This window comes from Ornithorhynchus anatinus, chromosome 3, assembly GCF_004115215.2.
Source record: "Ornithorhynchus anatinus isolate Pmale09 chromosome 3, mOrnAna1.pri.v4, whole genome shotgun sequence".
In the NCBI taxonomy this organism is placed as follows: Eukaryota; Metazoa; Chordata; class Mammalia; order Monotremata; family Ornithorhynchidae; genus Ornithorhynchus; species Ornithorhynchus anatinus.
The window spans coordinates 24,509,721-24,537,573 of NC_041730.1; the positions used below are offsets into that span (position 1 = coordinate 24,509,721).

At 48.6% G+C, this 27,853-nt stretch overlaps 1 protein-coding gene across 1 annotated transcript in view; it reads right to left on the reverse strand.

Annotated features, from left to right (window-relative positions):
• LOC100079242 (1-aminocyclopropane-1-carboxylate synthase-like protein 1) overlaps positions 1-25,547 on the reverse strand; it is a 65,919-nt gene extending 40,372 nt beyond the window's left edge. The window contains exon 1 of the mRNA XM_029060563.2: positions 25,423-25,547. The gene's annotated coding sequence lies outside the window, so the exon portion shown is untranslated. The remainder of the gene's footprint in view (positions 1-25,422) is intronic.
• Positions 25,548-27,853: the final 2,306 nt, after the last annotated feature.

A 27,853-nucleotide genomic window follows, 5' to 3' on the forward strand; every position in this document is an offset into this window, starting at 1 on the left:
ACCCAACTCTTTTGTTTCTACCGCACCACTTAGTACAGAGTTTGGCACATAATAAGTTCTTAACAACCACTATGATGATTATTCTTTCTCTTTTATCTATTCTTTATTTGTCTGTGTTTCTCTTTGTCTCCTCCCTAGATCATAAGCTCCTTGAACACAGAGATGTCTAGGTCACATTCCCAACTGCTCGACCCACGGTAGAAAGATAATGATGATGGTAGTCCTTGTTCTCTTGAAAAAGGGAGCTGATTCACGTGAACTCAATCTACCAGGTAGCAGGAATCTATACCTAAATCCAGGCAGGTTTCTAACAGGCAACTCACGTAGTAATGGAGCAGAGTTAGTGAGCCCTGTGGCAAACTTAATGTGGCCCAAGAAGAGAAGATTCCATTTGGTTCTTTTCACTTTTTATGGTATGTGTTAATAATTTAAAATAATCATTGCAGTACCTGTTAAATGCTTATTACGTGCCAGGCACTGTACTAAGCGCTGGGGTGGATACAAGCAAATCAGGTTGGACGCAGTCCCTGTCCCACGTGGTACTCACAGTCTCAATCCCCATTTTGCAGATGCGGCCCAGAGAAGTGAAGTTACCTGCCTAAAGTCACACAGCAGACAAGTGGTAGATCTAGGATTAGAACCCATGACTTTCTGACTCCCAGGTCTGTGCTCTATCCGCTGCGGCATCTGCTATGTGACAGGCACTTTGCAAAGTGCTGATAGATAATAATAATAATGGCTTGTGTTGAGCAATGTGCTAAATGCAGGGGTAGATTCAAGATCAATGATTTAATAAATAGTATTTATTGAGTTCTTCCTGTTTGCAGAACACTGTACTAAGTGCTTGAGAAGGTACAGTATAATAGAGTTGGTAGACACATTCCCTGCCCACAATGAACTTACAGTCTAGAGGGGGAGATCGGCATTAATATAAATAAATAAATTACAGGATATGTTCGTAAGTGCTGTGGAGCTGAAGAAGGGTTGAATAATGGGACCAAATTGGGGCCCTGCAGAAAGGAGTGGGAGAAGAGGAAATGAGGGTTTAGTCAGGGAAGGCCGTTTGAAGGATGTGGGCCTTCTGGAATGGGTAGTAGAAGATCTTCAGGTCCCACATTGGGTTTACAATCTAAGTAGGAGGGAGAACAGAATCCCCATTTTTCAGTTGAGGTAAATAAGACACAGAGAAGTGAAGTGACTTACCCAAGGTCACACCTAGCAGGCACATGGTAGAGCTAGAATTAGGACCCAGGACCTCCGACTCCCAGATCCGAGCTCTTTCCACCAGGCCACGCTGCTTCCCATTTCTCAATGTCTTGGTGCATCATGACTCCCTGAGCACTCACTGAGTGATTCCTACCATGCAAATGCCTGGTCCAGGTTAATCACACTATCTAGACTTGTGCAAACTGTTTTCCATGACTTAGTCAACCGGGGCTCCTTGTTTCAGTCTGCTTATGACCTGCGTCCCTAAAAAAATCCAGCTGTTGACCAACCAACCAAGGACAAGACAACCGACTGAAAGGGTCACCTCGTCAGGCAATCATTCACAATTGGCACAGATTGCTGGACCCCAGATGAGCCCCCCACCTCCTCCCCCAACTAACCCCATCTTAACTCATTCTGTGTGCTATGGTACCTCCAGCCAGAGTGACTAAGTCAACAAGCGAAACAAGAGCCACCCGAAAAAACATGGATTTTTCCATTCCAGAAATACCCCAGGAAAGGAGCACCTGATCCTTCCCACTGGAATAACAATTTGTTGAAACTAACCCAGATGTTTCAGGGTCCTGTTACCCCGGTGACCCCAGCGTTCTTCTGCCCCGGACGCACTCGATAAACAAAGCCAAAGAAACCTCCCTCAGTCTTCCATCTAGCTCATCCCCACCAGGATAGTTTATCCTTCCGACTTTGCGGGGAGAAGGAGCTCACTTATGCCCCAATAGCCACAATGAATGTTTTCTGATTGGAGGAAACTAGGTCTACACTGGGAGGATATATGATTCTCGCTGTGAAGAAAGTCTTTATTTAGCAGAGGTCTAAACTGCTGAAAATTGGGTGGTTTGGAATTTTGTGTATTTCTTTTTTTTTTTTTTTGCAAACCAACCTTTCGGCATAGAAGCAAGGCAAACGATTTTGTCTGATTTAAAAGAGGTTATGTGTGTCACCTCCTGGTAGAAGTATTAGTAACATTTACTGAACACCCACTAGGTGCAAGGTACTCTACCAAGCACTTGGGAAGCACCAAACAAGTAAACCACATATTTCCTGTCCACAAGAAGCTTACACTTCTCCATCTCATTCTTCATATTTTCAATAATATTTTACCCTCACACCCAAGGGATGAAAGTTTAGGACCGTCAGGCTTCCAATGGACCGTTGAATTCTTGAAAATTAGCCCTGAGGACTGATATCTGGAAGAAATGAGGCTACTTGGTGCTGTAGCATTTATGCTGCCATCAATCAATAGTATTCATTCATTCATTCAATAGTATTTACTGAGTGCTTACTATGTGCAAAGCACTGTACTAAGCACTTGGAATGTATAATTCAGCAGCAGATAGAGACAATCCCTGCCCAATGACAGGCTCACAGTCTTAACAGGGGAGACAGACAGCAAAGCAAAACAGAACCAAACAAAAACAAGACATCATCAAGATAAATAGAATCAAGAAGATATACACTTTATTAACAAAATGAATAGGGTAATAAATAATATATACCGATGAGCACAGTGCTGAGGGGAGGGGAAGGGGGAAGAGCAGAAGGTGGGGAGGAAGGGGAGGAGAGGAGCAGAGGGAAAGGGAGGGTTCAGTCTGGGAAGGCCTCTTGGAGGAGGAGAGCTCTCGGTAGGGCTTTGAAGAGGGGAAGAGAGTTAGTTTGGCCGATGTGAGGAGGGAGGGCGTTCCAGGACAGTGGTAGGACGTGGCCAAGGGTCGACGGCAGGATAGGCGTGAAGGGGGGACCGTGAGGAGGTGAGTGGCAGAGGAGCGGAATGTACAGGGTGGGCAGTAGAAGGAGAGAAGGGAGGTGAGGTAGGAGGGGGCAAGGTGATGGAGAACTCTGAAGCCAAGAGTAAGGAGTTTTTGTTTCATGCAAAGGTTGATAGGCAACCACTGGAGGTTTTTGAGGAGGGCAGTGACATGCCCAGAGTGTTTCTGTAGGAAGATGATCCGGGCAGCGGAATGAAGAATAGACTGGAGTGGGAAGAGACAGGAGGAAGGGAGATCCAAGAGGAGGCTGGCACAATAATCCATTCGGGATGTTATGAGAGCTTGTACCAGCACGATAGCAGTTTGGATGGAGAGGAAAGGGTGGATCTTGGTGATACTGTCAAGGTGAGACCGGCAGGTGTTGGCGACAGATTGGATGTGTGGGGCACTTATTGTATTGAGCACTTACTTAGTGCAGAGCACTGTATGAAGCGTTTGAGTAAACTACAACGGAGTTAGCTGACACACTCCCTGACCACAACAAGCTTACAGTCTAAACAAGCTTGCAGTCTACAACAAGCTTACAGTCTAAAGTCTAGAGCTGCTGCATCAAGTCATCAGGCCCCCGGAGGGCTGAGAAACATTTTCAGTCCAAGATGAGCATTGACAGAGGGGAACCAAGACAGACGATATCCTCGTAGAAGCAGTACAAAGCCTGTTTAAATCACGGCTCCTTCAAGAGATCTTCCCCAACTAAGCCCTCATTTCCTTTACTCGCTCTCCCTTCTGCATCAATCTTGCACATAGATTTGCACCCCTCATTAACCCCACACTTGTAAGTTCCTTGTGGCAGAACGTGTGTCTACCAACTCTGTTGTACTGTACTCTCCCAAGCGCCCAGTACAGTGCCCTGCACACAGTAAGCACTCAATAAATACGATCGATTGATTGAAAGACGTTGTCTGGATGGCTGATTTCAGAGGAAGGCCAAAGAGGGTACTCCGCATCCAAAGAAGAGATGATCAAGAAGAGGAGATGAGAGAGTTATTCCTGTAATAATAATACCAACCTGGATGGTCTCTGCAGACATGACCCTCTCACCTCACTGTGGACAGGAATGTGTCTGTTTGTTGTTATATTGTACTCTCCCAAGCGCTGAGTCCAGTGCTCTGCACACAGTAAACGCTCAATAAATACCACTAAATGAAAAAAGGATTAGTGCCTCCATTTAAGTTCCACTTTAAAACAATCAATCATTTCATTTGTATTGAGTGCTTACTGTGTACAGAATACCGTACTAAATGCTTGGGAAAGTACAGCTGAGACTGTGAGCGCCGTGGAACAGAGACTGTCTCCAACCCGACTTGCTTGTGTCCACCCCAGCACTTAGTACAGTGCCCGGCACATAGTAAATGCTTAACAAATACCATGATAATAATAGTAATTATTATTTTTACCATATAATAGAGTTGGTAGACGTGTTCCCCGCCCTCAAGGAGGTTGCAGTTTCCACAGGCACTTCAGCGGGACACTTAACCAGAAGCCACGCTGGGACATCATACTAGCAGCAATGGTTTGTTCATAATAATAATAATAATGGTGGTATTTAAGCGCTTACTATGTGCAGAGCACTGTTCTAAGCGCTGGGGTAGATACAAGGTAATCAGGTTGTCCCAAGTGAGGCTCACAGTTAATCCCCATTTTACAGATGAGGTAACTGAGGCACAGAGAAGTTAAGTGACTTGCCCACAGTCACACAGCTGACAAGCGACAGAGCCGGGAGACGAACCCATGACCTCTGACTCCGAAGCCCAGGCTCTTTTCCACTGAGCCAGGCTGCTTCCCCAATAACTTCAATGGGGTAGGGAGTCACTGGCCCACAGTTCCATGTATCTTTCCCCGTAAGAACTGGGAGGTAATTCCTAGATAGCATCTCCTTGAGGCTTAGGGAGGAAGAGTTATGCTTTTCTCTTTGATGACTCAAGCTAAGCTTGCCCCTCGGAGAGGTAAAGGGGTAAGGCCCAGCGGTTTCAAGAATGAAGAAACTACTCATTCCTCAGGATCTCATCCAGATGTCAATCACCTGGTGACATCAGCTTGAGCACAGCTAAATAAAGGGGGAAGAATTGGGCAAAGTGAAGGGACTTGGAAATTGCGGGGGGAACCCAGACCCAAGGGGCTGGCCAGGCTTCCAATAGGGAAGGAAACATCAATCAGTGGTATTCACTGAGCACTTACTGTGTACAGAGCACTGGACTAAGTATTTGGAAGAGTATAATAATAGTAATAATAATATTAATAATGGTACTTGTATTCATTCATTCATTCAGTAGTATTTATTGAGCGCTTACTATGTGCAGAGCACTGTACTAAGCGCTTGGAATGAACAAGTCGGCAACAGATAGAGACAGTCCCTGCCGTTTGACGGGCTTACGGTCTAATCGGGGGAGACGGACAGACGAGAACGATGGCAATAAATAGAGTCAAGGGGAAGAACATCTCGTAAAAACAATGGCAACTAAATAGAATCGAGGCAATGTACAATTCATTAACAAAATAAATAGGGTAATGGAAATATATACAGTTGAGCGGACGAGTACGGTGCTGTGGGGATGGAAAGGGAGAGGTGGAGGAGCAGAGGGAAAGGGGGAAAAGAGGGTTAAACTGCGGAGAGGTAAAGGGGGGGTGGCAGAGGGAGTAGAGGGAGAAGAGGAGCTCAGTCTGGGAAGGCCTCTTGGAGGAGGTGAGTTTTAAGTAGAAGCAGCGTGGCTCGGCGGAAAGAGCCCGGGTTTGGGAGCCAGAGGTCATGGGTTCGAATCCAAGCTCTGCCACTTGTCAACTGTGTGACTGTGGGCAAGTCACTTCACTTTTCTGTGCCTCAGTTACCTCATCTGTAAAATGGGGATTAAGACTGTGAGCCTCACGTGGGACAAGCTGATTACCCTGTATCTACCCCAGTGCTTAGAACAGTGCTCTGCACATAGTTAACACTTAACAAATACCAACATTATTATTACTATTATTAAGTACCAAGCACTGTTCTAAGAGCTGGGTTAGATGCAAGTTAATCAGGTTGGACACAGTCCCTGTGTGCATGGGGCTCACATTCTTAATCCTCATTTTACAGATTAGGGAACTGAGGTACGGAGAAGTGAAGTGACTTGCCTAAGGGTCACACAGCAGACATGTGACAGAGCCGGGATCAGAACCGAGGTCCTTCTGACTCTCAGGCCTGTGCTCTATCCACTAAACCACAGTGCTGTAATAGAGCCGGAAGACACAATCTCTGCCCTCAAGGAGCTGACACCAAGGATGTCTCCCTCAAGGCTGTCATCTCTATGCCTATGACACCCAAATCTACTTTCCTTCCCTGTTCCCTCTCCCTCCCTCCAGGCTCGCATCTCCTCCCGCCTTCAGGTCACTTCTACTTGGATGTCCTTCCACCTCCTCAAACTCAACATGTCCAAGACAGAGCTCCTTATCTTCCCTCCCACACTCAGTTCTCTCCCTAACTTTCCCATCACTTTGGACAGCGCAACCATTCTTCCCACCCACAAGCCCGCAACCTTGGTGTCATCCTTGACTCCTCTCTCTCATTCATCCTACATATTCAATCCATGACCAAATCCTGTCAGACCCACCCTCATAACATCACTAAAATCAGCCCTTCCTCTCCATCCAAACTGCTGCCATGTTAATGCAATCACTCATCTTATCCTGCCTAGATTATTGCCTAGATCAATCTCCTTGCTGATTTTCCAACCTCCTGCCTCCTCTCCCCACTCCAGTCTATATTTCACTTTGCTGCCCGGATTATCTTGCTTCAGAAACGTTCAGGGCATGTCACCCCCTTCCTCAAAAATCTCCAGGAATTGCCTATCCACCTCCATATCGAACAAGAATTCCTCACTATTGGCTTTAAAGTTCTCCATCACCTAGCCCCCTCCTACCTCACCTCCCTTCTCTCCTTCTACAGCCCAGCCCGCACACTCCACCCCTCTGGTGCTAACCTTCTCACTGAGTCTCGATTTCGCCAGTCTTGCCGTCAACACCTGGCCCACGTCCTACCTCTGGCCTAGAATGCCCTCCCTCATCAAATCCACCAAACAATCACTCGTCCCCCCTTCAAAGCCCTACTGAAGGCACACCTCCTCCAAGAGGCCTTCTCAGACTAAGCCCCCGTTTCCTCAGCTCCCCCGCCCTTCTGCGTCACCTCGACTCACTCCCCTTGCTCCCCCCCGCCCCTGCCCCACAGCACTTATGTATGTACATATACATCTATAATTCTATTTATTTACACTGAAGCCTGTTTACTTGGATTGATGTCTCTCTCGCCCACTCTAGACCGTGAGCCCATTGTGGGCGTGGGGATTGTCTCTCTTTATTACTGTATTGTATAATCCAAACTCTTAGATGGGATTAGATTAGATTAGATTAGATTGGAATGGATTAGATTAATCCAAGCGCTTACAGTGCTCTGCCGACAGTAAGCACTCAATAAATACGATTGAATGAATGAATGGACGAGCTGACAATCTAGTGAACCGTAAACATGAAGCTGGTGGTGGCCTGGAAGACTGAGTTCAGCAGGGTCAGTTGACCCTGGGATGGATGGTGGACAGACTGGCCAGAGAAGATCCGCTAAAGATTAGAGAGCCGTGATTTGGAGGGGGTGAAGGGAGGAGAGCGACAACCTCTGAGTTTATGATAGAAATAAGGACCAGATGGAAGAGAGCTGGTTATTCATGGAATCAGTTTCAGATTCTGTTAGACAGCTATTGTTGTTGTTGAACTCCGTAATGAAGTAAATAGTGGTTATCTGTTTAAAAACGATGAGTGGGCTGGAGTGATCTGAAAATTTAGAGACTCGCTCTCTCAAGGAGGGATGGTGGGGGGCGGGCCTGGCATTGGCACTCCTCCAAACCTCAGCAGTCAGCCCTGGGGGTTCAGGAGGACCTAGCTGAACCTCAAATATTTCTGGGTCCTTTTGGAAGTACCGGTTCTCAGTGACACAGGATGTTGGCAGCAAACTCCCGGAGCAAATCTCCAGGCGCACTTGTGGGGAGCATCAGCGGAGCCCCTCCATCCTCGGGGTTGTACTCTGCCTTGGATGCCAGGACCCCAGGTGATGTGTGGGAGTCAGATCTCAAAAGTCCCCCTGAGACATCGCACTCCCCCGTTTACCCAGAAAAATTCCATGATTTATTCAAGGCCACCCGGAAAGTCAAAGGCGAAGTCAGGACAAGAATTTAGCCAGGCCTCTTTCTATCAGACTACGCTGACCCCAGACAACCTGCTTCAGTCCCCATATGTGCCGGAAGACACCTAACTTAGCGGCCAGATGCTGACCGCTGGAGATTTAACTGTTTCTCCCATCCCTCCCATCTTCTACCCTACTGAGCCTCTCTCTCCCCTCTCCTCGCCCTTCACATAATAATAATAATAGTGATGGTATTTGTTAAGCACTTACTATGTGCCAAGCACTTTTCTAAGCCCTGAGGTAGATACAAGGTAGTCCGGTTGTCCCGCGTGGGGCTCACAGTCTTAATCTCTATTTTACAGATGAGGTAACTGAGGAGCAGAGAAGTTAAGTGACTTGCCCAAAGTCACACAGCTGACAAGCGGCAGATCCCCAGGACCTCTGACTCCCAAGCCTGTGCTCTTTCTTTCCACAAAGCTATGCTGCTCCTCTAATAATTATGATGCTATTTGTTAAACTCTTATTATGTGACAAGCACTGTTCTAAGCACCGGGGTACTCTTTGAAGCACTTAATACAGTGCTCTGCACACCATAAGAGCTCAATAAATGCCATTGATTGTTCAGGCATTTATCACTACATTCTATTGCTTCCTCTTACTTGTAATTTGTTTTAGCGTCTGTCTCCCCTATCAATCAATCAATGGTATTTATGGAGCACTTACTGTGTGCAGAACACTGTACTAAGTGTTTGGGAAAGTACAAATCAATGGAGTCGGTAGACGTGATCCTTGCCCACCAAGAACTAACAAGCCACGGGGGGAGATAGACGTTAAAATAAAAAATGTTTAAAGTAGAACCAAATTGTAAAAGAGAAGCAGCGTGGCTCAGTGGAAAGAGCCCGGGCTTCGGAGTCAGAGGGCGTGGGTTCTAATCCCGGCTCTGTCGCTTGCCAGCTGTGTCACTGTGGTCAAGTCACTTAACTTCTCTGTGCCTCAGTTCCCTCATCTGTAAAATGGGGATGAAGACGGTGAGCCCCACGTGGGACAACCTGATCACCTTGCATCCCCCAGCGCTTAGAACAGTGCTTTGCACATAGTAAGCGCTTAACAAATACCACCATTTTTTTTTTATTTTTAAAACGACTGTAAACTCCTAAGGGGATCTCATCTGCCAACTCTATTGTACTTTCTCAGGTCACAGTGCTCTGTACACAGTAGGCACCCGGTAAGTGTTGTTGATTTATTGATTGCCTGATTCCTTTCGGTCCTGTTGTTCGGTAGCTGTGTGTGTCCAAGCCGGATCATCTCAGATTTAACCAGGGTGAAGAACTACTGAGTCTGTGAAATCGGATGAGATCCTTCTTCCCAGTCTGAAGCCCCCCATGCCCAAGGGTGGGCAAAGCGGGGATAAATGCTCATTCGTGACGAGGATCCTGAAAAGCAGAGGAATAGGAATCTGCCCCTCCAAGGCCCTCGGCCAGCTATTCCTAAGGTAGAATTGCCAGCAGAGCTCAGACTCCTTCTGATGGCAAACCCTCCAGAATTCGGGTTTGCTCTCGAGCTGGGTGTGTGTCTAATTTGGGCCATGCAAGCTGTCCTGGCACGATGTGACTGCAGGAACTCTGAGCACGGAGTGTACAGGGAGCTTCGATCAACAACCCCAAACCCATCTTTCTAAACATAGAAACCCAGCTCCGGATGGCATTGCCCAAAGGAGGGAAGTGAGAAAGACGTTCCCGCCAGGAAACAGCTCTGGGAGGGAATGGAGGGGAGCGGGAGAGATGGGAAGAGACGCAGGGGAGACCCAGCTAGTGCACCTCTCTGCCTCCTTCTGCTACCTACTCCCTCGTGAAGGACAAGGTGGCCCCGGCCTTCAGACTCTCTCTGGAGATGGGACCTTTCAGGCAGGTAGTCAACTGTATTTATTGAGCGCTTACACTAAGCAGAGCACTGCATTAAGCGGTTGGGAGAGTACAATATAACACTTTCCTTGCCCACAATGTGCTTACAGTCTTCAGTAGAAGCAACGCAGCCTAGTGGATAGAGCACGGGCCCGGGAGTCAGAAGAATCTGGGTTCTAATTCAGGCTCTGCCGCTCGTCCGCTGTGTGACCTTGGGCAAGTCACTGAACTTCTCTGTGCCTCAGTTATCTCATCTGCATTATGGGGTTTAATGCTGTGAGCCCCATGTAGGACATGGACCGTGTCCAATCTGATTAGCTTGTATGTACCCCAGCGTTTAGTACAGTGTCTAGCATGTAGTAAGCACTTAAATACTCTAAAAAGTAGGAGCCCATCTCCTTGGATCTCCGTAGCTCCTTCCTACCCAAGAAGATTGAGCATTCTCACCTCATTATCCTCGTAACATCGATGTGAGGGAGAAAGGGCAGCCACCTAGAACAGTGTTTGGCCCATAGTAAGCACTTAACAAATACTATCATTATTATTATCCTTAGCATTCACACAATCCTATTTACTGAGCTCCTACTCATCATCATCATTATCATCCCAAGGGAAGCTCACCTCCTCCAGGAGGCCTTCCCAGACTAAGCCCCCCCTTTTCCTCTGCTCCTCCTCATCACCCCGACTCGCTCCCTCTGCTCTACCCCACCTCCGTCCCACAGCACTTGTGTATATATGTACATATTTATTATTCTATTTATTTCATTAATGATTTGTATATATCTGTAATTTCATTTATTTATATTGATGCTATTGATGCCTGTTCACTTGTTTTGATGTCTGTCTCCCCCTTCTAGACTGTGAGCCTGTTGTTGGGCAGGAATTGTCTCTATTTGTTGCTGAATTGTACTTTCCAAACACTTAGAACAGTGCTCTGCACACAGTAAGTGCTCAATAAATGCAATTGAACAGAATTAATTAATCATCATCAATAGCATTTATTGAGCCCATTCAGTGTGCACAGAGAGTACAGCAGGGTTAGTAGACACCATCCCTGCCCACAGTGAGCTTAGTCTAGACACTGATATAAATATTAATTATTAAGTATTAAGCACATGGTATAGTTATCTGCACATAATAAGCCCTTAAATACCATTGATGACATTGATTTTACTGGGTGCGGAACACTGCCCCAAGAACTTGAGAGGGTCCACTAGAATCAAAAGCGTTTTTTTTATAGTATTTGTTAAGCGTTTACTCTGTGTTAAGCACTGTACTAAGTGCTGGGGTAATTACAAGTTAATCGGGTCGGACACAGTCCCTGTTCTACATAGGGCTCACAATTTTAAGTAATAGGGAGAACAGATATTGAATCTCTATTTTACAGTTGAGGAAAAAAAGTCACAGAGGAGTTAAGCAACTTGCCCAAGGACACAAATGGGGTGTTGGGAATAAGTCAGGGCCAAGGCTTCTGAGGCCCAGAGAGGTTAAGTGACTCACTTAAGATCACACAGCAGCCAGTGTGTGTGGTACAAAACGTTCGTCTGAAAGAGAAATCTCCAAACGCACATATTTCTTAATGACGCAGAGGGAAGCAGTCTCCTTTTCAATCAATCATATAAGAAGGGGATCTGTGACCAGTTCATTTTGGAGGAATATTGAGGGCGTAGAAACGAGTGTTGTTTTCTGTGGGCTAAGGTCTCAGGCATGTGGCCCTGGGGGTTTGCCCGGTCAAACCTTAATGCCTGTCTCTTCTAAATTCCCCCTTGCCTTTTGGGAACAGGAAATAAATGTTGCAAAACATGAAGCGTGTTTGTTTTATTATTTCCCCTCATTTGGAGTTTAACCGCTTTGCCCCACTGAGGCTCTTTAGCCAAAGACCTCTCGCAAGAGGGCTAAACTAATCAACAAATCTATTAGCTAATCAACACTATTTACTGAGTGTTTATTGTGTGTGCAGAGCACTGTACTAAGCGGTTGGGAGGGAACAACACGATAGAGTTGGTAGACTTTGATCCCTGTCCACAAGGTGCTTACCGTCTAGAGGTTCGATTCCCGGCTCTGCCACTTGTCAGCTGTGACTGTGGGCAAGTCACTTAACTTCTCTGTGCCTCAGTTACCTCATCTGTAAAATGGGGATTAACCGTGAGCCTCACATGTGACAACCCGATTACCCTGTACCTATCCCAGGGCTTCGAACAGTGCTCTGCACATAGTAAGCACTTAACAAATACCAACATTATTATTAGAGGGGGTGACAGACATTAAACTGAATTACAGAGAGGAGAAATGATAGAGCACAAGGATATAGACTGTAAGCTTGTTGTGGGCAGGGAACGTGTCTAACAACTCTGTCGTAGTGTTCTTTTCCAAGTGCTTAGTACAGTGCTCTGCAGATAGTAAGCGCTCAATAAATACAAATGAATGAACCATATGCGGACAAATGCTGTGGGACTGAGGGTGAACACGAAGTGCTCAAGGGGTACACACCGTAGCGCGGAGACGAGGGCGGTAGGGTAAAGGAGATGACGTAGTGGATAGAGCATGGGCCTGGGAGTCAGAAGGCCATGGGTTCTAATCCCGGCTCTTCCACGTGTCTGCTCTGTGGCCTTGGGCAAGTCACTTTGCTTCTTTGTGCCTCAGTTACCTCATCTGTAAAATGGGAATTGAGATTATGAGCCCCGGGGACTGTGTCCAACTCGATTTGCTTCTATCCACTCTAGCATTTAATACAGTGCCTGGCACATAGTAAGTGCTTAACACATACCATTGTTATTATTAATAATGATAATGATGTTAATAATAAAAAATGAAGGCTTATTCAGGGGAGTCCTCTTGGAGGAGATGTGATTTTAGGAGGGCTCTGTAGGTAGGGAGAGAGGTGAGGAGGGCAACCAGTTTCTGGAGCAAGGACCTTCAGAATTAGAAAAGAGGGTAGGTTTCAGTTTGCATTAAAGATAATTTCTCTTCCTCATGGTGTTTCAAAACTTCATCCTCCTGACACCGTACTCAACATCCCCAAACAGATTGGGAGGCCCCAGCCAAAGGTCTAGAGTTCTAATCTATCCCCCAATTCTACCATCCCACCCCTCCCCACCTCTGAAGATATTCCTGAAGACACAGATCGTACTCCTGAAGTCCCAGTGAGAGGTCAAGCAGAGATGACGGGTTTTCTGTTTGAATGTAGAGATGGCTAAAGTCTGGACTTGTATGAAGCCCGCGAGTGAGGCGGGCTTGGGTGGGGTAGGCAAGCTTCATGGAGCAATTGGGTCAGAAATAATAACTATGTATTTGTTGAGGGGATACTATGTGCCAAGCACAGGACTAAGTACTGGGGTAGTTTTTTTAATGGTATTTGCCAAGTCCTTGCTATGTTCCAGGTACTATACTAAGCGTTGGGGTAGATACAAACTAATCGGGTTGGACACAGTCTCTGTCCCATTTAGGGCTCACAATCAGCCTTAGTCCTCATTTTACAGGTGAGTTAACTGAGGCACAGAGAAGTTAAGCCCAAAGTCACATAGCAGACAAGTGGTGGTGCTGGGATTAGAACACCGGCGGTCCTCTGATCTAAGACAGCACTTGCACATAGGACTCACAGTTTTAGATGGAGGGGAGTAAGTGTTCATGTGTAAGTGGGGAGACATGGAGAAGTGAAGTGACTTGCCCAAGGTCAATCAATTAATGCTATTTATTGAGAATTTACTGTGTGCAGAACACCGTTCCAAGCGCTTGGGAGAGTATAATATTGGTAGATATGTTCCGTCACACACAGCAGGTAAGTGGCAGAGCTGGGATGAGAACCCAGCTCTCCTGCCTCCTAGGCCGCACAGCTTCTCTGAGACTCATCCTGCCATGGAGGTCAGCAAAGCCAAAACCCCCACGGTCAGTGGTCCCCACCGGTCCACAGAATCAGGAACCTGAGAGACAAACTTTCCTTCCCCAGCGGCCGTGGCCGTTCAGAAACGTTTGGCTGCTGGACGTCCAACTTCAGGCTCAGGAATGTCTGCAGGGGGAGCTGCCCAGGGGTGTTTTCCCTCCCAAATCTTCTCCCAGTAAAGCCTAGCCTCCCGAGAGCCATAAAATCAAAAGGAAAAGGAGCAGAACAAACCAGTTGTGATGTGGCTGCAATCAGACTGAAAAAAAAAACAACAAGCCAGTCCCAGGGGAGAAGGATAGGAGGGGCTGAGGAACTGGTAGGCCAAGCAGCCTCTAGCCTTGTATGGGCAATTTTCCTGGGGAATTTGGCCTATTTCATCTGTTTTCCCCTCCCTGCTGGAAGGGGGGGCTAGTGAGATGGCTCAGGCCCCAGCTTCTTTGAAAGAGGAGGAGGAGGAGTAAGAGAAGGAGGAGAAGAGGAGTAAGGAAAGGAGAAGGGGGAGGAGGAGGAGAAAGAGAAGGAAGAGGAGGAGTAAGAAAAGTAGGAGAAGGAGGAGGAGAATGGGGAAGAGAAGGAGGAAGAGAAGAAGGAGGGGGAGGAGGAAGGAAAGGAGGAAAAGGAGAAAGAGAAGAGGAGGAGGAGAGAAAGGAAAGGGGGGCAGGGGGAGAAGGCCTATTTTTCTCCCCCTAGCCCCCTTTCTTCCAAATCAGGGTCCCCTCCCGCCCCAGCTAAGCATTCTGATGAGCATTCCCTCATGCAGACAGAGAGGCTACTCGTGGAATTGGTGAGAACAGCCAAGCCGCCCAGACCTCTTGGCCCATAGCACAGTGGGAGCTGCCAGCTAGGGGAAGCGGTGACAACCCCACTCCAAAGGAGTCCGCGCCCAGTCCTTAGTTTCAGGACTATCCCGGTTCCAAGTGCTTTGGTATTGGTGCCAGCCTTGGGGAAGGGGATTCAGAAGGGGGAACGATTTGAACGTAAGAACACAAGCAAGGCCAACCGTGGGTCTGACCAATGGTCTATCCATCCTGGGACTCTCTCTCTCCCATAGGGGCATCTGTACGCTTGGAGGAAGAGTAGGATGGATAGCTGCCCTCCTAGGCAACTCCCCTCAGGGTTAGGGATATGTCAGCTGGGATCCCTACTTTTTCCTCTACGTGGTTATTTTCCCTCTAGTAACCCCAGTGGCCGGCTGGTTACCACTTATACAACACTTATGTACATATCTATAAATTATGTATTATGTTATTTATGTATATTAAAGTCTGTCTCCCCCCATCTCCCCCTCTAGTCTGAAAGCTCGCTGTGAATGTGTCTACCAACTCTGTGGTATTGTATTCTCCCAAGCACTTAGTAAAGTTCTCTGCATACAGTAAGTACTCAACAAATATCATCAATTGGATTGATTGGCCCTTGCCAATAAGTCAGTTGATTTATTTATTAAGTGCTTACTGTGTGCAGAGCACCGTACTAAAAGCTTTATTACTATCAAGTGCCATCGAGTCGTTTCCAATTCATAGCGACTCCATGGATATACTTTCTCCAGAACGTCCTGTCCTCTGCCGTAATCCGCAGCCTTTCTAACGGCTCTCCCGTTATCGTTGTTATGGTCTCTGTCCATCTAGCTGCCGGTCTGCCTCTTCCACATTTTCCCTGGACTTTTCCTAGCATTAGTGTCTTCTCCGGAGAATTAGTCCTCCTGATTACGTGTCCAAAATATGCTAATCTAAGCCAAGTAATTTGGTCTTCCGAAGACCACTTTGGTTTAATTTGCTCCAAAATCCATTTGTTTGTTTTTTGGGTAGTCCTTGGTATTCACAAAACTAATGCTTGGGGCAGTACAATATAACAATATAACAGATGCATTCTTCCAAACCTCTTTTGAATGGGTTGATTTTCCTCATGGTCACACATCCCATGTGCTCATTTACCATTGCATATAAAAGTGCTTCCTTTTATTTGTTAGGAACCCAGAGACCAAGCAGGACTGTGGGCAGCCTGGATGGCCCCAAGGAAGCCAGGCCAAAGCTGAAGTTGAGCTGGCTTGAGGTGAGCGGGTTGGGGCAGGTTTGGGGCTGCCCTGTGGAGACCCTGAGGGTCTCAGCTGGATTTGCCATCAGATTTGCCTTAAAAATGATCAAATTCTCCTGGAGCTTCCAGAAAGGATTAGCACCAATTTGAGCTTCGATTTGTTTACCAGGTGAAGTCCTTAAAGATGGCCTAATAAGCGGCTGCCTTATGACAGTGCCTTATCCATTTTCCAGGTGTTTTAAATGAAGTAGTCGCTAACTTAGGGACAGAGGGGCAGTGCTGGGAAAGAGGGAGGTGGAGCATTCTCTGAGTATTTGCAGGAAGTGAGGAATTCTAGAAAGGCTGTGGCTAAGCAACTAGATAATTTGGTGACAGAGTGGATATAGGGGTTGAAAGAGATGGAGGAGTCAGGGATGGAATGAAAAAAGGAGTCCAAGGGGCTTGGCTTGGATACTAATAGATTTTCACATGCCTGGCGGCAAGAGCCTGGCTCAGATGAACTCTTAAGGTCCCTTCCAGTTCTAGCCCTATCTCATCCTTTGACATGATAATAATAATAATAATAATGGTATTTGTTTAGGATTTAATATGTTCCAAGTATTATGCTAAGCATTGTAGTACACCGTTTCTGATCATACACAGTTTCTGTCCCACTCAGGGCTGAGAATCTAATAGGGAAGGCAAATAGGTAATCTAATCTCCATTTTTGCAGATGACACTGAGGCACAGAGAAGCCAAGATGCCCATTTTCCCTCTCCTCCCAAATCCCTTCCTCTCTTTCCTGCCTAATATCATCTTGGGCGTCCCACCCCTCATCACCTCCCATCTCCTTATGCCTTCACAGGGCCCTGGCACCAGGCTCCTTAACAGCTCTCCCCACCTTTGGTGGGGACATGGCCTCATGATGATAATGATGATGGTATTCGTTGAGCGCTTACTATGTGCCAAGCTCCATTCTAAGCACTGGGGTAGATGCAAGGGTATCAGGTTGTCCCTTGTGGGGTTTACAGTCTTAATACCCATTTTACCGAAGAGGTAACTGAGGCACCGAGAACTTGAGTGACTTGACCCAAGTCACACAGCTGACAAGTGGCAGAGCTGGGATTAGAACCCACAACCTCTGACTCCCAAGCCCATTCTCTTTCCACTAAGCCACGCTGCTTCTCATAAGACTGGTTCTCTGGATCGAGAACTGGACCAATTTCCTGGTGCCCTTTCGTCCTCTGAATTCTTCTCCCGTGCCAAGTTGGCAGGCCTAGTGCCAGCAGTAATTATGAATCATCACAGTGCTCGTTGAAAATGGACACGTGCCGCACTCGGATCATAATTAGGCAGCTAAGTGAGTGTGGAAGCCTGGCAACCAATTCAGAGAGGGCGTGCTGAATGGCACAATCAGTGGCACTAAGCAAGGGAGAGGGATTGAGGCCATTGTGGAGAAAACCACTGAAGTAGCCAGCTCCAGCCTGCAGCTGCAAGAGCAAATTATAGTGGGCAAGCGGGTCATGGGTGAGGGGGTCGGAGTGCAACAGTGTGCGGGGGGACTAGGGGAGACACGCTAGAGAGTCCTGGGCAAGACCCAAGGGATTTGTGTCCTGAGAGAAGCAGCAGAGGTGCTTAGGAGGGGGAGAGAGAGGCTTAGGTTCCCACTGGCAATGCAGAGAAGGCAGGGTGGGGTGCAGGTGGGACACAGACACCATCTCTGTACAGTAATAACAATAATGATAACATCAGCTGAGCACTTACTAGGTACCAAACACTGCACAAAGTGTTGGTGTACACGCAAGATGATCAGATCTGACAATCCCCGTTCCACACAGACTCCCAAGCTAAGAGGTAGAGAGAGAAGGTATCTTACCCATTTCGCAGATGAGAAAACTGAGACACAGAAAGATTAAATAACTTGCACCAGGCCACACAGCTGGCCAGTTGCAGAGCTGGGATTAGAACCTGGCCCTCTTGACACCTGGACCCCTGTTTTCTTCCCAGTTCATACAGTCTCCTTGGGATTGCTCCCAAGGAAGCTGTCAATTCCAGAGAGGCCAGGGGTGGGTTACTGGAAGTTGGACTGGTGGGTACTGGGATGTCCAGGAGGGTTCTGGATTTAGAGTGAGGCAGTGGTCCTTCAGGTTATATTCTGATTCATCTTCACACAGGGTGGTGGCTAGAGTCAAGTCTGAGAAATGCTAAGTCCAAGGGATGGCATCAGGACTCCTGGATTCTGTTACCAGGATGCCTCCATTTTGTGGAATGACCTGGATCTCCATCACCCTCTCTCTGCAAACCTCATTCCCTGACCTGTCCAGCAGGAAGATCCACGATGAGCTCAGCCCAAAGATTCCACAAGGAGCCACCGAGCTCCTTGGATGGCAACTGTTAGTCCGGGCGTACGGATGGTCCATCCCACATTCCCCACCAGGTGGTCTGCCCCATATTCCCCAGCATGCTGCTGTCTGGGCCGGTCATCCACTTTTGGGATTGGATCTCTGCCCATGAACATCCTCCCAGGAGCTCCTTCTGTCCCTGTGAAGCAGGGAGCATGCCGTCAAGGAGAGCCCCTCCAGCACCAGTTCTGCACCTCCTATACCACCTTCCACACAAACGAGCATTGAGCAGCGTCACTCTTTCCAGCCAAGAAAGCAGAACTGCCCTGCCCTAGGATCCCTTCGGTGGGCCCCAGCTACGTCCCCAGCTGGCCCCCCAGAGCCCAGCCTGACCACACAAGAGCAAGAGATAGTACATCAGGGACAGAGATGAAGCATGGGAACAGGTGGTGGGGGGTTGGTGGGGTGGGGGCGGCTGCAGACCCTCCCCTGGACTTCTAGTGCCAGTGGCATCTGGGGAAGTCCTGCATTGGGAAGGAATGATTTTCCCTCCTCCTCCTTCTTCTCTCTCCCTCCCCTTCTCCCTCCCTCTCCTTCTCCCACCCCCTTCAGCAGAGAGGGAGGCAGAATGCTCTCCAATATAGCCCCTGTCCATCTGACCCTGGGCTGTGGACAGAAGATCGAGAGAAGCCAAGGCAGCTGTTTCCCAGAAAGGAGAGGAGGCCATCTAAGGTTTATGGCCACCGGTCACCCAGAGCAAGCCCCCCACAGGCTAGAAAAGCAGCCGGCATCTCAGAGGTGGGTGGGCTGCCCACTCCCAGCTCGCCCTGGGCTTCTTACTCTTGCCCAGAAGCACCCCGTCTTTTGTTGATGCCCTTTCCGCAGCCACCCCCAGGTACAGCCTCTGTGGCAACTGCCATAGTAGCCGTATCCTCTGGGGCTTAATCAATCAATCAGTGGTTTACTTAGTGCTCACTGTGCATTTGGGAGAGTACAAAGGAATTGGTAGACATGATCCCTGGTCACAAACAACTTAAAGTCTAGAGGGGTAGACAGACATTAATGTAAGTTGAAGAGAGAAACTCTGTGGAGGAGGGGGAGCTGGAATGCTTGAATGCTAGGAGCCTGGGCAGAAGAGGAGTGAAGAGTGGTTTCTCTGCCACCCTCATCCCCAACATCCACGTCGCCACAATCCAGCACAGAATGCAGGGGCTCACACACACGATGTAAAAACGCAATGGCGACCCCAACGAGGAGGGGGTGCTGGTGGAGCAGCCTTACGGTAACAAACCCGTGGATTGGACCATAATCAACCCACTATCTGCACGCTAGGGTCACTGGGCTACCATGTGGAATAGCAGAGTGAGTGGGAGAGAGAAAGTGTGTGTGTGTGTGTGTGTGTGTGTGTGTGTGTGTGTCTGTGTGTGTGTGCTTATTCATGTGACTGAAGAGATCACCAACTGGGGCAAGAAAACAGCTTTCCAATCTCAAGTGTCAGGGCTGGTTATAAACAGCAGTCCAGAGAGGAAGGATTGAAGAAACCAAGTGCAAACATGTCCTTTTCCCATCCCTGTAGTGTACATTCCCCTTAGATAGGGTGACCCCAGTCAGCCTCCTTGCCTGAGACACTCCACTTGGGTGTCTACTTGGCGCAGACCAAAGCCGAAGGGAAGGAGGGATTAACCCTTAGGTTTTTATCCAGGCTCAGGGCCTGCACGGGACCATAACCCCTGCCCTGGGCCAGGACAGCATCTCTTTTACAGGCAGGGGGGAGTGGGATGGAAGCAGAGGGGGTGGAAATTGTTGGAAAGAGAATTGCAAGGAGGGAAGGGGAGGAAGCGCTAATCTTTGACTCTCACCGGAGAACAAAAGAAAACTACAAAACAAAAGCTTTCCTTCTCTTCCTCTTCGGCCCTCCAACCTTTCTCTCATCCTCATTAGTTCAGCAGGCATAGATTGTTCTAGATGAGGGGAGAGCTCAGCCCCATACCCACAAAGGGAGTCTCCTGGGTGGCACCCTTACCACCAACCCCACCGGTAAGGGCAGAAATAAGGAGTTCTGTACTTTTCTACCTTTCAGGGCAGGGGCGCAGGATGGGGCTGTGGTAGGGGGAAAGAGGGAGGAGTAGGCAGTCTGCAGATAGGGGCCTAGTGGAGGGAACTGAGCCACCTGGGAGTCAGTGAGAAATGGAATTTGGGGTATAGAGAGGCAAAGCCAGTGGAAGCTGTGACTCTCATCGAGAAGGACCAAGCTGGAAGAAGTACTAACCCCATGGTCAGTATATATTCACCTGCCTTGACCTGGCCTATGTACAGGACTGAGGAGACTGAACAAACCCAGATTGAAACAGCCTTTTATTATTAATAATAATCATAATTATGGTATTTGTTAAGCACTTACTATGTGCCAAGCACTCTACTAAGCACTGGGACAGATACAAGGGGTATTCAGGTACCCCAAGGGGCTCACAGTGTACGTAGCAAGAGCAGACATTGAATCCCCATTTTGCAGATGAGGAAACTGAGTCACAGAGACTTGCCCAAAGTCACCCAGCAGGTATAAGGCAGAGTAAGGATTAGAACCCAAATCCACTGTCGCCCAGACCCACAGTCTTTCCACTAGGCCACACTGCTCTTTCTTCTTTTGGCCTTCTCTTTATTAGGACACTTTTCTTTTAAGAAAACGAAAGGTCCAGGAGGAGACAGAAAGTCCAGCGGAGACAGCACTAGCAGAAGAACAGAGTAGAAGAGAGGCTTACTAGTCTAGTTCATTTATACGAACAAATTATTCGTTGTTCAAAAAAGGCTAGTAACTGGGTGACTTTTTCATTGATCACACCCAGCACCCATACACGTTTATTCCCCAGTCAGAGCCCAGAACTGAGAGTGTTACTACTCCCGCTGCCACCACATCACCTACAGCGGGCTGGCCCGGCACTGGTTTGGATTTCCCTAGTCAACTCAAGTCCAGAACTCCAGAATATTAGATTTTGGGCCCTAGGGGGATGGAGTGAGGTATAATGGGTGCCTGGAAAGGGGGCATTTAAAGCTGAAAACTCTACTTCATAGCTAGCATGAGCTTTGGGCCAAGCAATTTCGGTGCTAGAAAGAGAGTGTTTCCCCACTCACAACCGACAGTCTCCGTTAGTTGTACCAGTAGTTCAAGCATGTACTGTGTGCTAAGCATGGTGCTAGGTAATATGGTAATACAAAATAATAAACAGTATTTATTGGGCTCCTACTGGGTGCAGGGCAAGTTACTAAGGTTTGGGCATAATACAATAGAATCAGTAGACACAATCTTAATAATAATAATTGTAGTATTTGTTAAGTGCTTACTATGGGCCAGGCACTGTATTAAGCACTGGAGTAAATATAAGATAATTAAGTCCAACTTAATCTTTAAACCACAGAGAACTCACAATCTAAGGTAGGGGTAGACAGATGCATAAAAGGGTAAAAAACAACAATAGGACACAAATTAAACCATCCAAGACTACAATATTAAAACAAGTAAATGCAGACAAATCTTGAGGTGACAGTTCTCATTATTCCAGACAACAGGCCTAGGCAGTAGATCTCCAGGTGACCGAGTTCCTGAGCCAAGTCTTTCTCCCCCTGCCTCCTGAGAGAGGGGCAAGGGGACTGCTAGTGGCCATGAAATGCTGATGGGGGCAGACCAGTGGGTTTCACTGGTCTGGGTACAGAGGGTTGGACTAGATGAGTTTTTTAGAAGTCCCTATCAGCTCTAGGGTTCTGTGACATCACCATAAAGCTAAGATCATCCCATACTGCTCCCAGCCCAGCAGGGCAGACAACACCCAGCAACCAAAGAGGTCAAGAACCATGGACTCCTAAGGGCCCTCTAGGAGTCATCCAGTTTATCCCCCTGCCTCCAACATACTAGCAGAAGAGGCCTATTCCATTCCCACAGATCACTGGAAGGAAAATCCACACTTTACAGTGGTTACCCCTTCCCGTGTCCCCAACCCTTGAAATTAAGATATTATTCCTCAATGCCCAACCGGAACTGCTCGCCTGCTTGAATGATAGGCTGATTCCCAGTGGTCGTGAGGCGAGAGCTGTTAGCTCTCCCAGCATCCTGGGCAGGGGGCAGGAATTCTATAGGGGAAGGCAGTCTGCAGGGACCCACCCAGGGCTGGGAGTTTTCTCTCCTCACTCAAGTTCCACTCCCGGACCATGAGACAAGAAAGGCAGCCAAATGCAGAGATACATAGTGAGCTATTATCAGGGATGCAGAGAGAGCGGGAGCCTAGAAGGGAGACACCGAAACGGTGGAGGAGGGGAGACACGTGACTGCAGTCTCTATCGTGACGCTGTGGTCACCCTCTGCTCCACACCACCCTTGTCTCTAAAGCATTTAACCAACTACAACCCCTGACTCCGGGGTCACGTAGCAGGAAAAACCAATCAATCAATCACTGGTATTTACTGAGGAGGGGGAGGAGAAGAGGAGGAGGGGAAAGGGGAGAGGAAGGGAGGAAGGAAAGAAAGAAAGAGAGGGGGGAAGAGGGAAGGGGCAGGAGAAGGTGACCTGGTGAGATAGTAGAGGTTCCTGCCATTCCCCAGGGCCTCCACCCAGAAATGTTCCAGAACCCACCTCAGAGGAAGCTGGGCTTGGAAGGGCATTATGTAGGCTTGACGTCAACCCTCAGCCATGAATCCTCAGGCCGGCCACGGAGGTTAGGCAAGGCTAAGAGCTGCCTCCCTTGAGTTGTGGGGGCTACCCAGGTGGCCAGGTGTGGTCCCATGAAAGGTAGAAAAGAAAGCCACAAGCTGTGCCTAGATCTGTTTGATTCTTCTCTTGCCAGAAGAACCCCTTGAACCTCCCACGGTAGGAAGCACTGAGTTTCCAGGAAGCTCCCCAGTGTTCCTGAAGTGTTGGCATGATCACTGATTCATTCCTTAGACGCCCCCATGAGCTAGAACTTCTGTTGACACAGAGCCTGCTGGCACAGTAGCAACGGGCAGGATCAAAGCCTCCAAAGCTGAGGTGCTTCCTCGGGGCAGCCTGGAGAGTCAGAGTCAGGCCCTTATACAGCAGCCGGCCGTACCCCAAGAGAGAATAACCCCAGACCGTTGGGCTCCTCCAACGGGGGGTCATAACCCTGGCCAGGCAAACCATAGCCCCACGGGGCCCACCCTGAGCCCGGAGTTCCCAGCCAGGACAGGTTGTGTATGAGGGTGAGTTGAACTGAAGAGAGGCATTCATTTTCCACATAATCTTCCGACCTCTCCTCCAGGAACGAGCCTACGATTCCAAGCTGGAGCCACCTAGGGGACAGGCAGCAGGGAAGGGGAGTTTTCTTGAGTTTCCAACCTGACACCTCGAGACCTCTCGCAGCATGGGCCTTCCCTCCATCTGCCGTTCCCCTCTGGAGTGGGGCTGCCAGTTGAGTGGGAGAGGAGCAGGAGAAGGGAAAACGTTGAGAGGGAGAGAAGGAGCAGGAGAAGGAAAAACCAGAAAGCCACAATAAATGCTCTGTGACCTAAGGTTGTCGGAGGCATCGGTGGCATGGACAGTGTGTGGTCAGCCCAGATGCCCCTGTGGCCACGACTATTTCATTCGGTGGGACGGGGCTGGATGGGAATGTCAGTGGGAATTCGGGATGATGGTTGATGGCAACAGGTCATCTCCTCCAGGAGGCCTTCCCAGACTGAGCTTCCCTTTTCCTCTTCTCCTCCTCCCCCTCCATCATCCCTACTCTCTCCCTCTGCTCTACCCCTCTCCCTGCCACACAGCACTTATGTATATATGTACAAATTTATTTTATTATTCTATTAATTTTTTAATGATGTGTATATCTTTATAATTTATTTTGACACTACTGACATCTGTCTACTTGCTTTCTTTTGTTTTGTCTGACTCCCCCATTTTAGACTGTGAGCCCGTTGTTGGGTAGAGATTGTCTCTGTTGCCACACTGTACTTTCCAAGGGCTTAGTACAGTGCTTTGCACACAGTAAGTGCTCAGTAAATACGACTGAATGAACAGGTCCCATGGCTCGAGGTGGAGAAATCTCTACATCCACAAGGCCAAAGGGTATAGCCAGAGGGCAAGATGCCAGCATCTAGGGAAGACTCAAACTTTGGTCTTCTGGGGATCACAGCCTTTCCCAGGTACAGAGCAGAAATGACCCACACCTCAATCCATCCCACCCCCGCACAACAACTGATTTAGTCAAGAATCAGGATGGGTTCCCTCCCCAAAATGGGGAAATGTCCCACCCGCAAAAGCCAATCTAGAGCTAGGCATCCCAGGAGAAGCAGTTCTGGATGCTGGATGATGAATCTGCCTCAAGCCCTCCCAGAGAAGTAGTGTGTTCTAGTGGAAAGAGCCTGGGAATCAGAGGACCTGGGTTCTAATCCAGGATCTTCCACTCGTCTGCTGTGTCACCTTGGACAAGTCACTTAACTTCTCTGTCCCTCAGTTACCTCACCTGTAAAATGGCAATTAAGATGGCATCCAACTTGATTAGTTGATCTACCCCAACACTTAGTACAGTGCCTGGAACATAGTAAGTTAAGCCCTTAACAAATACCATAAAAAATTAAATCCCACCAGGGCAGATGTGGGGGGTGGATCCGTCTCAGATCCTCATGGATGCTTGGGACCTGCCCCAGAAACCACCAACTAGCCAGTCTGCTGCCATTTCTCCAGACAGGCTGGATTGGACCAGCCTAGACCGCCCCTTGCCCTCCCTCCCTCCCCCAATACACTCCAACTTCCTCTCCAGCTCTGGGATCAGGTGGCTTTGGGAGCCACTAGGGAGGGGAGGGCCATGTTGCCATGGCATCTACCCATTGATAAGTGGTGATGTGTAGGACCTGATTCTGGCAGTGATTTCAAGGTGGTCAGGCCCCTTTCATCTCTTTCTCCCACTTCTGCAATTAACCCCTCCCTCCGCAGGCTCTTCCAGTGCAGGGGACCCCCCACCACCACCACCAACCCTACCCCCTCAACCATCACAGGAAGGGCCAGTCCAGCTCTCTGTTGTTGAACTTCTCTTTTCTTCTCCTCTATGTGTAGATCCTGACCCCATGGAGGGTTCAAGGAGTCCCCTGAAAATCTCAAGCATGGCCTCGTCCAGAATCCATAGGGTGGGGAGGGAGTGGGGGTGGGAGTCTAGCTTACCTTGATCTACCCCTGGACGCCAAGCAGGAGGGGTGGCTGAGCTGAACGCGTCCTCTCCTGCCACCTCGCCAGGGTCCCCAGGGCGAGCAGCGTTGCAGACTTTCCCTCAGCCACATCTGGGCCGGGGCAGATTGGGTGCCACATTCTGGGGACCGGGGAAGGGGCGGGGGACAATGGGAGGAGGGTGGGGGGTTGGACGTTCTAAACACAGCTGGGCTGTACCAGAGGATACTGTTCCCCCCCACCCCCATCACAGACACCTTGGCCTTTCCTCCTAACAAAGGAACTGGGAGGATTATTGGCTCGTTGGCTGTGGAGATGAGTCACATCTGATGAATGGAAGCTCTCATGCTATGAAAGAGGCACAGAACACACTGTATCTGTTTGTTGTTGTTTCTTCATCTTCCGTTCTCTTCCGTCTCCCTCTCCCTTGTTTGGGGGCGATTGTTTTCCGCTTCCCATCCTGGACCCAGGTTACGAAGTCAGGTTCTAAAGGGGCTCCCTGCCTGGTTAAGTTTCCACTCATCCTCAGGCTCAGGAGGGAGCTGAGAGTCAGGCCATCCCAGCGGGTGCCCGCCCAGAACCTGCCCCCTACTCCGAGCCGAGGAGAGGCAGCGGCCAACTTTGAAGCCCTCACCAATGAAGCAAGCCTGGGTCAACTAGAACTTGAAGATGGCCCAGATCAAAAAGATAAGAGGGACACTGTTCTCTGAGTCCCTTTCCTCTCCCTTTCATCTCCAAAACTTCACTGGCTTCACTCAGATGGCTTTTCACCTTCACTCCTTGCCCCGCAGGCAGGAGGTAAAGAATGGCTGAACCGACAGTGGACTCTGGCAGGAAGGGAGCTCAGGATTCTGGGATCCTGGATGTCCAGTAGCCTCTTTAGCCAAAGCAGTACAAAGAAATCTTGTGCTTTGCCCCTACCGATCAAGCAATAAATGGTATTTATTGAGCACTTACTTTGTGAAGAGTACTTGGGAGAGTACAACAAAACTGGAAGATATATTTCCTGGCCACAAGGAGCATACCTTATGTTTCCAGTTTCCTATAATTACAGGTGTCACTCTACCCACCCTGAAGATGACCCTCACCAGGTGACTCCATCCTATCTGTCCTACAATTAGCTGGTTTCTAGGAGGAAATTTAAGGAGGGCTGTCCTCGTGCCGATGGAGAAGGGGAGAACACCGCTATCAGGTTGCACTGTGGGTTTGGGGTAAGGTTTGGAAGCCTGGACTCCTCCCTTGTGAGTCACCAGGGCACTGGGATGAATTGTAACTGTAAACACCAATTCCTCTTCCACAGGGTTGAAAACAAGACTGGAGCCACAGTAATGGAGAAGCGGAAGATGGAATCAGCTTAGATTCTTCTTGGATATTTTTCAATTTATCAAACACTTCTCCTGGTAGCCCTAATTTTTACCTGATGTAGAAGGAACAGTAATGAAGAAAGCAGAACAAACACAGAGACACAGTGAAAGCTCCCCTAGGTCAATAGAAGTAGCTCACACTGCCCCATCACACACTCTCTTACTCATAATGTTGGTTACTGACCTTAGGATCCATTAACGGGGCCAAGGCATTGCTCAGTGAAAGTTAGAAAAGTCCCCTCCCATCATGGTCAGTCCAGCCCAAGAGACAGCAGTCCACTCTGCTTCTGCCCTGCTTCAATGTCATGAGTTGTCTTTCCCAGGAATAGGTAGTCTGAACGCTGCTGGCACTGCCAAAGGTCTGTTTAGTTGAGAGAAAATGCCTGCCTGCACTCCCCGCCTCCTCTCTCGCCGATCACGGAGTCTACCCGGGTGGTCTGGATCAGCACCACGGGCTGAACTGCTCCATGGGTCAACTCCAAGACCCTCTCTCATGCTGTGGGAGTTTAATGTTCTGAGTCAGCAAGCTGCAGCCCCTCCACCAGGCCCTGCCACCTCATCAAAGGTCCAGCTGCAGCCTCTGGGATAGGGCAGAGATAATAGAGAACCAAGAAGCTCACGGCTGAGTTTGTGACTTCCAGGTGAGGCTGGAACTTTCCCAAAAGCTTCTGAGCAAATGGATGACATCTGAAGAGAAGAAAAACTGAAGTTGTGGGGGCCACAGTCAGGTCAACTCGTGCCTTATAAAGGGGCTGGGTCTAGTGGAAAGAGCACAGGCTTGGAGTCAGACGACCTAGGGTCTAATCCCTGCTCTGCTACTGGTCTGCCACGTGACCTTGGGCGAGTCACTTAACCTTTCTGTACCTTGGTTTCCTTATCTGTAATTTAGGGATTAAATCCTATTTCCTCCTAATTAGACTGTGAGCCCATCTGAGACAGGACCTGCCCAATCTGATTATCTTGTTTCTACCCTAGTGCTTTGGACATAATAAGTGCTTTACAAGTAATACTGATAATAATGTTGGTATTTGTTAAGCACTTACTATGTGCAGAGCACTGTTCTA